Source organism: Hippocampus comes, unplaced genomic scaffold, assembly GCF_001891065.2.
Source record: "Hippocampus comes isolate QL1 unplaced genomic scaffold, H_comes_QL1_v1.1 scaffold195, whole genome shotgun sequence".
NCBI lineage: Eukaryota > Metazoa > Chordata > Actinopteri > Syngnathiformes > Syngnathidae > Hippocampus > Hippocampus comes.
The window spans coordinates 805457-818614 of record NW_017806076.1 but is presented as its reverse complement, the minus strand read 5'-3'; the positions used below and the strand labels follow the sequence as shown (position 1 = coordinate 818614).

General features: G+C 44.3%; 1 long non-coding RNA gene across 2 annotated transcripts; it reads left to right on the top strand.

Annotated features, from left to right (window-relative positions):
* Nucleotides 1–8066: 8066 nt before the first annotated feature.
* LOC109530694 (uncharacterized) lies at nt 8067–13152 on the top strand. Of its 2 annotated transcripts, XR_002171052.1 has the most exons (3): nt 8067–8158; nt 8268–8345; nt 12087–13152. It is a non-coding gene; the product is annotated as an uncharacterized LOC109530694 (long non-coding RNA). The 2 variants fall into 2 exon arrangements; XR_002171051.1 differs by lacking the exon at nt 12087–13152 and having other exon boundaries at nt 8268–10907.
* The last annotated feature ends 6 nt before the right edge of the window (nt 13153–13158 follow it).

Below are 13158 nucleotides of genomic sequence, written 5' to 3'. Positions count from 1 at the left end.
CCCCAGAGAAACACCACCACAAAGATTACATTTAGAAAAAAATTTAAACACGAATCCTCTTCTCGATCACATTTACTGGATTTTTTAATTGATTACCTTAGTGTTAAAAGTAATCAGTAATGTAATGCTTGAGGATGGATGGACAATAATTTGCACTTTGGCGTGAGTCTACGTGCACACTAAGTGAGTGTGTGTGTGTGTGTGTGTGTGTGTGTGTGTGTGTGTGTGTGTGTGTGTGTGTGTGTTTGGACCTCAGGCTTCATTAGGGCCACATCCAGTTGACCTGGTCACTTTTTAACAGCTGCCAGAGTATCAAAATTTTTCAGTATGATTGGAACTCATTTAGAGCATCAAGTAGTTTGCCAAAACGCTCACTTGTTGCTGTGCTTTACGTTTATGTCACTTTTTCCACGTTTTCGGTTTTGGTGACTAAAGCCACTTATGATTTGGTCATGACATTCATTTGATGGTATCTTTTTAAAACGGCTATTTGATTGAAACTGAACTTAACCCAAATTGATAAATGCCACCAGATTTTTAGTGGATGAGAATGATAGATGTCACGTTAATTCCTACAATTAATGTTTTGCAATTTAGTTTGGTGTCCTGCATTTATTTATCTTTTAAAACTTGCAACGTGGCTAATTTTCATTCGATGCATTATAACGAACAGTAAATATGTAAACGTTCCTTTTAAACACACGTGAAACTTTAACCTCTTGTTCAATGCTTATGAAACAAAAATAAAACATTAGTAAATATACATATTTTTAATTCAGGAAATACAAATATGTTATTGCTTGAAGAAGTCGTCTACAGAAAAGAAGACGTGTGTGTGTATATCAGTGCAGGCTTCTTTTTGCTTAAATCTCATCCTCAAACTGCTCATTATGGCGTGAAAGGGGATGGTGGGGGGCGGGGGGGTCATTTCAAATGGCCTTTTATCCTGCAGCCTCTTTCCTTCTCTTTTTCTTCCTCTCAGGGTCAGCAAGTTTCAAAAGGCATCATGCAATCGCCTGAATGGAAAATGACCACTGGTCAGAAATAGAGCAGTCCGGACATTTAACACCACATGCAGCATTTAACAGGCAGCGACAATACCGGGATTGGCAATTAGGAGTGCAACTATGTGGTAACCCCCCCCACAAAAAAATAAATAAATCCATTATACATCCATCATGACCTAATCATTTTATGTGATAGATTTTTGAATCTCATGCGATTAAACGTGTTTGTCTAGACTCAAGAGGCATGAGTTTTTTATTTTAATTTTTATATCGCATCATTATCGCCATCTCCGTAACAGAAATGGGTGGGGTTGGGCTCTGCAATTGAGGGCAATAATAACAATGCCTCTCTCAATTAGGTTTAAGGTTACCTTTAAGTTAACGCTAAGGCCAATGGCTTTATTGCTCACTAACCCTCATTTCTAACAGCCATGTGTGCTAATTGCTTCCCAGACGAAGATGGCCACGTCCATTAGTGCGCACGTCACAGCGGTTTGTGCAAACACCGCAGAGAAACACCAACTTTGTCCCACTCACACCAAAAGCGACATGTCAAGCGGGGGAAATCAAGGAATTGGAATCATCGACAAGCAACGTGCACAACAATCGTCATTGGACTATTGTAGTAAAAGTGAAGCGGAACATGAAAAAGGAACTTGAAAGGATTTATGTAGTAAGAATAAGTTTAACTGTGTTTATAGTAACCATTCAGAAAAAAAGGAAAGACAAATGCGGGGGTGGTGGGGGGGCGGCGTGAAGGCATCTCGCCCTTCAAGTAATTTATTTTAAGGGAAGCGGGAGGGCAAAGGTGGAATTCTTAAGAAATTCAACAAGGATAAGGGAGCTTTAGGAATTCTGCACGCAGATTACCTTTCATCCCATCCACACATTAGCCGACAACACACAGTAGAAATATAGCTCAGCAAAAAAAAAAAAAAAAGGTCCAGATTAGTCCCATGCATGCCCACAAATAAGCATCATAAATTGAAGGAGAAAAAAAAATGGATAATTGGTGCTATTTGGGAGAATGAGAGGGCAGGGAAGGGAACAAGATCAGCTTGGTTGGGAGAACATCTAAAAAGAAAAATCCTCCTGACGATGATTTGATTTCATTTTCGGAAAAAATGGTTTGGGAATGAATGACAACCTGAAAGATCCATCGGAATCAGTGATTCTGTTTTACGATGCGGATCACGCTTCATCACCAGGCCTTGCTGTTGAAATTTTTGCTTACTAACTACATCACAAGTGCAACACGCTGCCCCCCCACCCCCCCCAACCTCTCATTTACCCACCAAAACCAACACGCAGCAGGAGCTTAATTGCAAATGTAGTGTAGCTCAACCATGAGTGTGATGGAGCTCAGACTGATGACAAGTCTTGTTCACGGCCCAGAGAAATTGCTTATTTATTTATTTATTTATTTTTTTACCACAGTCGGCAATTACAAATAAAGCAATTGCAGAAAATATATACGAATACGTGTCGATATTAATACATGTGCCAATAATAGTAGCACACTCTAATGAACCGAGAACATTAATATATTGACAAAGAGAATCTAGCTGTTTTAATTGTTTTTTTTTTTTTTTTTAGTGTTCAGACCTTTTTACAGAGTAACCAAAATATTAGAAAAAGCTCTCAGCTCCTCAATGCAGTGTGATTCATTTAATACGTTGTGAAAAGTCTGACATGATTATTTTTGATGATTGCCAAGGATGAATTTTGGATTGCGCGTTAGATCAAGTGTACCTAATAAAGTGGCTGATGCTTCAGTTTTACTTGGGCATTCGGTTTCCACCAATGCAAAATAAGCACGCCAGAAAAGGCGACCGGTGTGTCAAGATTTCATCAGCAATTCCCCAAATTGGTAAGATTAGCATTTAAACAGAGCGATGACTGTCCTCCATCTTGTGTCACCCAAGATGACGAAGGCCTCCAGGGTGATTTTGTATTTCGCCTTGGAAAGGTGTGTGAGGGCACGCGTGTAAAAGACAGCCACGTGAAGGTGGGCTGCCTGCGTTTAGTGTCCAAAGCTGGCAGATTGTGACCTTATCAATGTGAAACTCTTAAGATAAATTATTCATAACACCTGTTTGATGTGTCTGGCCAAAGAATGACAATTTAAAAATGTAACTCGACACAAGGGGCCGTTTGATTTCTTTCTTTTTTTTTTCTTTTTTTTTTAGTGGACTTAATCAGGTGGGATGCTGCTGGCAGAACAAACATTTAATTAAAAATGTGTTTATTTTACAGGGTGTATTGAAGCAACGCGCCAGTCTTTCACAGTTGAGTCCGAAAGTAACCCAATATACGAGGTGTGTGCGAGTGTGTGTGTCCCCATTTTCGGCTAGCCACGCTCCATCTACCTGCTCACCTCGCCCTTGAGTTGTGACTGTGTGTTGTGTCTGCTCACAGGCGGTGAGCAACATGGCTGTCCGGTGTTTTGAAGCACGGCGGGATGTGTCAGTGTGGTGCAAGGACCGACACAGGGGCGAGATGGACTTTATGGCTACGGGCTGTGAGCTAGCGGCACGGTGAAGTGGCTCTGTATTTATACGCCCACCAGATATCAAATGTCGGTATTTTATGAAGAACACACGGCTCGGTTTTGACTGACACTGTCAGAGACGTCGTTCTTGCAAAATATGTTTATTATTGTGGTTGTTCTGACATAGACTAACAGCTGTTTGCACTATGATTTTTAAATTTGAACGTGGGTTTCCAACAATGCAGGGTACAACCGCAAAAAACAAACAAAATAATCCCCCAAAACATTGCTAAATGAATAAGAGTAATAAGGGTGGACGGTTGTGGGCATGCTTGGGTTCAGATTGTACATCGCACTAGTTTAAGTAACACCCGAAATGTTTTTTAATCAATGTGATATTGTTACAAATATGAATCATGTGTGAGACCGATGAAGGTAAAACATTCTCACAGCATCCTTGTATGTGTTTACTTCTTTTCTCTCTGTCCCCCTTGCTCTATTTCTCCATGTCATCAGCTTCTCTCAGATGTTCCCCGTGACCTTTGACCTCAGAGTTGGGGTCAAGCCCTGACAAATGGGATGGCCGAGTTCCGACCAGAACCGAGCAACATTCCACAACAATCTCGCGTCCTCCTCCGCTCGCCTCGTATCCGTGATGTGTCACCGGGCACTACACTCCCCCACTTTTACGCGGAGCCTCTTCCACGGCCCGGGTAAAGTTCTCATTAGAACAACATCGTTTATTGGGAGTGCTGTGGGAATCTTTAAACACATACATTTGGAATTAAGAATTACAACATGAGCTAAAATTTAATTTCCCCTAAACATCCCGCTTGTTTAGACAGGGGAAGAAAACAAAACGATCGAGTGGATATTACGACCGAGCTCACCATGTGAATGTGTGTGTGTGTGTGTGTGTGTGTGTGTGTGTGTGTGTGTGTGTGTGTGTGTGTGTCTGTGAGAAAAGCTTGTCAGTGATGTCAAGGATGAGAAATGTTGCAGTGTGGTTTTTACACACACTGCTGGCTCGAGCATTTCCGGCAACATTTCTCACTCTGCCTCCCTCACAGCATCCACTCTGCTGCAATATCCCCACATTTTTCTATCGTCCCCTTTCCTCACAGGCCTCCTCTGGTCATTCTGTCTCCTTTTCCTCCTCATGTCTGCTGCCCCATCTTCACCCAATGTCAACCCCCCCTTTTATTTCCCATCTCGTTCGCTTCCTTCTCCTCCTCCTCCCTCTGCTCATCTTGCCTCCCGTCATACGCTCAGATTTTCTAACATGCCATCCCAAAGCGTGCAAACACCTGCAACTGTTTAAGGGTATAATAAATGTCATCCTGCACGAGGAAGCTAGTTAAGGTAAGTGGCACATCCCATACGGTGACGTGGCAAATAATGACTTCCGTCGTCGTCAACGTTCCTTACGGTATGACCCTGGCTACCTAAACGTTAACCCTCTTCTCCTCGAAGTTCGAGTCACACCACACACGGCTCGATAAAAACAACAATGTTCAATCTGGATGCGTGTCAGTAAAAGAAGCTGAGACCTGGATCTGTAATAAGGCGCAATAGTTGTACGAAAAGCCACTGCAATCCAAATAAAAACCTCAATCTCTTTATGTGAATTTGTTCTTTTTCCACTGTCTGAATTGTGCTCTCATTTTATATCTGAGCGTCATCGGAGGCTACGCCGATCTTGGCCTGGTAAGGAATGTTTCTTCAAAGGCTTGCTGATGAATCTAAGATCTAATGTGGCGAACAACGGTTGCAGCGTACGAGGGGTTGGGTCTCTATTAAATTGATAGATGCTTGACGATTTATTTTTTCTCTGGGCCTTGTCTTCTCGTAAGATCCCCGTCACATCTGGATATCGCTACGCATCAGGAATGCCATCGAGTCCATATTTGAAATGACTTTCACTTTGCAATAAAAGATGTAGCGCACAAGGGTGTTCTTGGGATTTTTGGTTTTCCTTACCGTTCATCAGTCGATCTCAAGCACAGGTTTTCAGTTTTTCACGCCTGCATTCCCAAAAGCTGTGAAGGGAAAACAAATAACTGATTAGTACTTTACGAACACTTGCGAGCATCCTAACATCACCTAAAGGCTCCGCACAGTGTAGTTCACCGAATTGGTTGACGTTGAGCCGTCATAACTGCGTGACAAGGACGTGGAGTTACTCAAACGAACCGCGGTCTTATGTTTGCAAGTAAAAGAAAAAATACAGAGAAGGAAGAAAACAAGAGTTCTCCATTGTCATCCTTCATTTACTCTCCCTTGTTCCTCTTGTTGAGGACAGCCCTGCAGTATGATGTCACACTATTTTCATAGCTGATGCAGCCACTGGGAGAAAGTGGTGGGCACGTAAGCCAGATCAAGGTTTACTCTTCCAAACGGTACGGTGGCATCAAATGAATACCACGACGCTTGGTCAAAATGTGGCTGTCTTGATTTCCACTTCTTCCTCATTTGTTTTCTCAGCGCTTGTTTTCGGGCATTCACGGTTAGCTTCCTGCACGCACGTCCAGTGGACATAAACGACGAGGCGCCGCAAACAAATTCTCACCGACAGCCATCAGCTTGAAGTTGGAGCCGCAAGTGAGCGGCAGACAAACGGGGGCGGGGGGAAAAGGCGTACAGGCAAATGTCTAAGCTATAGCCGTGACACCATTAGCAGATTCTGTTTGTGTCGCTGCCTCAGCCTCCAGCTCTCCGTGTCCACAGGCAGCTGAAAGATGTTTAAAAAGGAAAAAGAAAAAGTCTTCAAAGCTCCTTGATTCCTTGCCACCACCCACGGTTACGGCTATGTTTTGGAGTGTGGATGTCTGCCCTGGTCCCGCAGGGCATCGGCCCCACTTTACCCCACCCCTTCACAACCACCAAGCGCACCCCCGCCCCTCTCCCCTCCCACCCGCCTTTCCCGACCCCCAGTCTCTCCATCCTCCTGCCTCACTCACTGATTCAGTGCGTAAAAGCGCCCCCTGAATGATGGATTACTGTGTCACCGCAGCCTGCGAAGGATTAATTTGTTTCATTGATTTCTCTTTAGGTAGAATGCCAGCGTCTGCCGTTTCCCACCTTTTCCTCCAAGACTCACGGCTGTAATAGACGGTAATGGCTTAAGACAAATCAACCCATTTCTTGTAAAAATAGCAGCGAATCACCCTCCCCGTCAACCAGCCTGCACTCTACTCACGTACGCGCGAGGAGTGGTGCTATGGCGTACTGAGGGCTTCTCCATTCCCCTTGATCTCGACCACCCCATCTGGCGTTGAGTGCACGCCGCCGTCTCCCCACCGCTGCCGAACCAGCGGAGACCTTCCTGCCACTCTGACGTAGCCATAAGTCTGTCGTACTTACACATCCCTCCCAGGTCTCACAATGGATGGGTAATGACAGCGCCGTCTGGGAAAGGGGGGAAGGCGGTCGGCCCATTCTCGCCACTAATGGAAGCGGTTACCGCTATTCCCGACACACCTGCAGGAACAGCAAACTATTAACCAGCGTGATCTATGGTAAGGCCTTAGTGCACGAGCTTGAAAGCGTGCGCTGACGCTGATGAATCGGGGAACGTCCGACCGGCATCTTTTTTTGGTGGCCGGTTGCTTCACGTTAGTCGTATGTGTGGGGAAGCGAGTCATTTCTAAACAAATACGTGATGTCATGGCTCACAAGCAAAGCAAGCCGTACAATCCAGCTTTCCTGACATCTGCTGATTTAACGCGGCCATAAGATGCTACTACATCTTTACTAGCCTGTCGCTACTTTGAACGATGGGAAACCCAAACTGCCGGTAACATTAAGCACAGCACTACAGGCTAACTGTCCTCAAACGGTTTCCAATCCCAAGGAGATTTATGAGCAAGACCAGATCCATTAATCCATTGTCGATTTGCTGTGGCTGCCCTGCGGGGCATTTTGGTATCAGATATCATAGCAGGGTAACACCAGGACTCTTGTTAAAATGTTCTACCCAACCAGTTTGGAGACTGTAGTGTAGAAGTATAAAGTGTAGTCTATTGTTTGAAATTGCTATTGTCCGAATAAAATTTCTGTGCGTCCATCAAATATACATCGTTTAAACCAGGGGTGTCAAACTCATTTTTTGTCGCGGGCCACTTCGGAGTTACGGCTTCCCTCGGAGGGCCGGTGCAAAATTTCAACGTTATTTATTACCCATGAAAATTTGACATTTCGGTACAGATTTCAGCATGAATCATGATAGTTGACACACATGATTTGCTCCCGCGGGCCACATAAAATGACGTAGGAGGCCAGATCTGGCCCCCGGGCCTTGACTTTGACACCTGTGGTTTAAACGTATATGACCTCACGAGACAAGCCATTCTCTTCTCTGTTAAAAACAAACAAAAACAAAACTTGAGAATACCATTCTCTCAGAAATGACGAGTGAATGACAGACTTCAACCCAGGAACGGCTGCGCAACCTTAACGCAAACGCTTATCTCTCAGAATTTAGGCCGTGACATCGTTCAACATCCGTGATAATGACCTCCGCCGCAGGATAATCTCATGGGCTCCTTGCAATCATTGCAGCCGTGTCTCCAAAGCTTTGGGCTGCGGCTTATGCTTGGGGACAGACAACTGGTCACCCCGGTGCTCCGCCACATGCCCGTGCAAAGACAGCTTCTCTTGGGTAAAACCCCACAAAGTCTTTTTCTCAATTTCTATCATTCTCCGCACCTCTCGACTCTCTCATGCTTCGTACCTTAAAACCCTTGCTTGCTCTTCTCGCCCTCTTGAAGCGCTTGTTCAACGAAGGGTACATCTATCCTCAGGGGTCCCCATGTTCTGAAGTGCCTCCAGAAAAGCTTCGTTGGCAGGTAATTGTCCAGCTGCGGTTGGTCTTATCTTAATTGCGGGTGCTTCAATGCAGGCCACGCTCCCTCTGATGAACACATGTATGGAGATTGAGGGAACATGCTGGGGGAATAGATCGAGACAATTTACCAATTTTTATGTGTATTTTAATTTCGCTTTTGTTTTGCAAAAAACGAGATCGGCTCTGATGCCTTCATCGTGTATTTTTAGACAAAACGCCCGTCCATGTATCAGTGTCTCGCTTCCATTTTAAGGCGCTCGATATGTGTTTTCGCCTATTGATCCCACACATGCAAAGTGCAAAAAGCAACGGTGACCCCGAGGTGTTCAAATCCAAACGGTCATTGTCTCCACCCATTCTAAATCTATACTTCAATTAGCCATCTGATCATATATATATCCGCGTCAATAGGAGGCTTTAGGGGAGTTAGTGTTTGCATTGCCCCAGTCAAAGGTGGTGACTGACCAATAAAATATTTCCAGAGTGCCATCAATAACACTGACATGCAGACTAATACAGTACGGGATTGTGGGTCGGGGGGATTGTGGCGGGGGGGTTGGAGGCCCGTTGTGCCGGCTCCAAGCAGAATGGATGAACACAAGGCCAAAAGGTTACCGGGCAGACTTCAACCTCCACCCGCTCGTATGTGCGTTTGATAGTGACAGGGGCAATTATAAAGGTATATTTCAGACAGGTCAAATGGGAGAGGGCAAAGTGCAGAACCTTTCAAGCAGTGGCTGGAGTCAAAGGTTAGCAAGGACACGGGGCATCGCCGAGCGCCGCTGGGCAGGGGATAATGGAATAAGAGCAATAAAGACGTAGACTGATGAGACGGGGAGAAAGGAAATTGTCTCCTCATTTATTCGGTACATTTAATGACAATACATCACACGAGGTGCGCCGGATCCGAATCTACGAGTACGGCTCAGATCGATTGGTTTGCGTTCAGCACAAGAAGCGTTTTGCGTTGTAAGCACACTGTATGCCTTCTGCGCCGGCGTTATGCTTCACGGTCTTCAAATATGAGTAGCCCAAGGTCGAGGAAGGTCAGGGTGTGCATTTAGCATCAGTGACCAATGCCAAATGTAAAGGTCAAAGTGGAATTGCCTGACTCCGAGCCATACAACATTTGCTCGTTCGCATTTAGTATGCATCCCATTGTCAGTGATTTATGGGGGGAGATAAGCGCAAGGATGGGAAGAAAACACTGTCTTTCTCCTATCCCGTCAGCCTCGGTAAATACACTACTCACTCATATCAATCACGGTGTCACAGCGAATCGCCAGCGTGGGCTTCCTGTTCAGATTAAAAACGTTCTTTTTTTTTTTCTTGCTCTGCTTTCTCGCTCAAGCTCTGGGGAGCACACTGGCTGTATTGTTCCGTATTAGCATTTCAAACAGCTGCGCGACAAAAGTAGTTATATGTTGAAAGTCAGCAGTCTGCTTTTCGTTATGTGCCACGCTGCATGAATAGATTCCATACTCTATCAATCATGCACGACGCAAGCAAGCATTCAATTAAGCATGAAAATAGGGGAGATAAAATAATGATTGAAGAGTGGAAACTCAAAATCAAAAATCTAACTACTGTATCCAGTATAAAAAATGTTTTAGAGGGGGAAATTTTCCAAGAGGTTGTAGCGATTCTGATGAATACTGAAAATTGATGTTGCCCAGATGAAATTACCAACAACGCAACACGGTTTATTCCGTCACGGAACTTTATGGCAAGTGCTATCATAAATGCTAATTTCTTAGCACTATCCGAACTCCACATTTTTGGGCACATTTTGGGTTGGGTCCAGCAGGTTTTCTGATCAAACAAATCACTCCTGATTACAATCAATTTCCTTACCAAAGCAGGCTAAAGCCAGACAGGCTTTCCAGCATTTTTCATAAGTAGCCACTCTGGGGACGGTGGGGAATCTTGACCGGGCCAGCGATTTAACTCTGTATCCCGGCTTTTTGAGTTTTGCAGGCCCCTTGAACATGAATGTTTCCCATGTCCCTTTGGCCAACTCAAATGTGAAAAACAGCCGTCAGTGGTGCACCATAGGCTTTTTTTTTTTTTAAGTACCCCCAAGTGGTTCTGAATGGAGCCGAAAACCCCAAAAAGAAAACATTCTCTTGAAACGCTTGCCAAAATGGAAACGCGGTCTAATCTACTGCTTTTTAACCTGAAGCATATCGGGCCAGTAATAAATTCTTTCTCCTAAGTGTATGCTATGTTTTCCCATTGTGAGATCAAAAGGTGATAATGCACTGCAACAAGGCACGAGTATGCGTACACATTTGCTGCTGGTTTCCTTTTGGTGCGTATTTCAAGAGAAACTGCGAGCAGCCAAAACCTAGCGTGTTTCTTCAGGAAATTTTGCCAGTTGTTTTGGAGGAATTATATGAAAAAGAAAAGGCCCTATAGAATCAGAAGGAAGCAGACATTAGTTTCTAATTAAATATTTACAAAAATAAAATGCAGCAAAACATGTTACCTGCCGTTTTATGTCACCAAAAAAGGTTTTGGGACATATTACACTGATCAAAAACTTTTTAATACTTTTTTTTTTTTTTAAATCAAAGATGCATGTCTTGTCAACTCTTTTAGATTATTTATTTATTTTTGACTTTTGAAAAGTCGCAGTTTTGCAAATTCAAGGACTCTGCCTGAAGCGAGAATATTATTTCATGGCACTGAAAGTTTCATCATTTCCACACATTTGACCAGCCAGCTGTCCATTACTCTCCCTGGCCTGCAACACAAACATCAAAGCCACGCTTCATATCGAGCAGGTTGCGGACAATATCCCACATTCATTTCTGTCTGGCCTTGACTACAGGGCATTTGAACCACATCCGAATCTATTACCACCATGCAGATTCAGCCTTGCCCGACAATACAAATCATGATAAGATGGAGCTCTGACTTCATAAACAGCCAAGCTCCACATCATATGAACTGGGCTGGAAAGCACTTGTCATTCCCTGCAATCATCCATTTGTATGGATGGACCCAAGATATGGAAATGATTACATTTCTGTCTGTCTTTAACTTGCGACTATTACTGATGTGTTCAAGCAACAGATAGAAATGATAGAAGCGCTTGTGCGTGTTTATCTGTGTGGGCATCAATCACTTTACAGTTGGAGTTCCGACGCAGCTGCTGCTTGCGAGGGGAGATTTATGCGGCTCGTGCATCAAATCATCAGACCTCTCCTGTAAAATATGATTTCATCAATAGGCCTGATCAATAGTGCATACAAGAATGTGTAATTATTACAGGGGTTCCATATCAATAAAAATGTCTTGTGGAACATTGTGCAATAGGCTGCGGGGGTGGAGGTGAGTGGTTGTCATGGCCGTGAAATCTTTGGTGAGCTATGCCATAACGTCAAATCTTTGATGTGCTACAACAATTGGAAAAATGTTGGGTCAGAAGCCACCCAAATTGGGTGAAATAACTAACCGAGGGCTGGGTCATTTATATCCACTACATTGGGTAAGACCCAGCAGATTGTGTCAAGATTTTGGTCCAACACAAGATAAAAACTACCCACACTGGTGAGTTGAAGCTAGCAAGAAATGGATTACAAGATTATCAATATAGATTCTTTTTTAAAAATAATAATTTCATGACCAACATTTTCTGAGAAGGGTTTGCCAAAGCAAATCATTGCCATGATATCTTGGGCACAGTTTTTACACCAGATACCCTTCCTGATGCAACCAAACCATTTTCTGTGGACAGGCTGGCCTTCCTGACCAGGATCTGAACCCAGATCTCCCTGCCCCAAATCAGGAGGACGACCCACTGATCCACTCAGCCACCACCAACGTTTTCTAAGAGTGTTGCATTAAATTTAGTTCTCCTTCAGTACACCTGTTCAAAATGGTGGCCACTTCAAACTCTGGGCCTAAATAAAGAACTCAACCTTGGACAAAAGCAACCCGATCTTCTCAAAATCCACAACTACCCAGCGAGTGAGGTCGGAAACAAAAACAACAATTTTTAGCGTGAATTTAGCAGGAACTGTAAGAATAGGTGGAAAAAAGTTTGGCGAAATGCGATCCATTTTACCGGCCAACGACATGCGCCAGAGCGCGTGTAAAGAGCGTTCTCCTCAGTGAATTGTATTTTCTTGCACCTCTGCAGACATTACAGATTATAAATGATTGAGGCGTGGATGGCTGTCTTTACTCGAGTGAAGATCATTTATCCCGAAGCAAGGCAATCCCAGAATGGAGGGAGGAATGTCAAAAAGAAATTTGCATGCGTAGTCACTCCCATATCCACGCGTGTACAGTACAGCAGCGAGAGGGAGAGCGCTGGAGAAAGTGAGAGAGAGCGAGCGAGAGAGAGAGAGAGAGAGAGAGAGAGAAAGAGAGGCAGGGACCAATGAGGCAGTTTATATCGGGATTTTGTCTCACAGCCGCGGCCTCCTGGGAGAGAGGGGTCTGCCAATAACACTTAAGAGACAGAGCAGGAAAAGTAAGTGCTTTTATTACAGCTCATCACTCATGTAATTTCTGGCAGCATTTGTGATTACAGATCAAGTGATTGACTAACTACACATTTGGCAGCTGAGTTATGAACCGGGTTGCCTACCGTTCCAGCCCAGGCAGACTGTGCGCGTCAGCTGTAACTCATCCCTCATCCCGGGGCGCTAAATCAAAGAGCGTACGGCCGCCGGAAGAGTTAAATCATAACTTGGGCTTTATTGTACATCTGTCAGAAATTAAACCTGCATGAACATCGTCTTGACCCTCATGTTGGCCCTGCATGGGGTGAAAAAGGTTGGCTGTGGAGGTGGGGGGGGGGG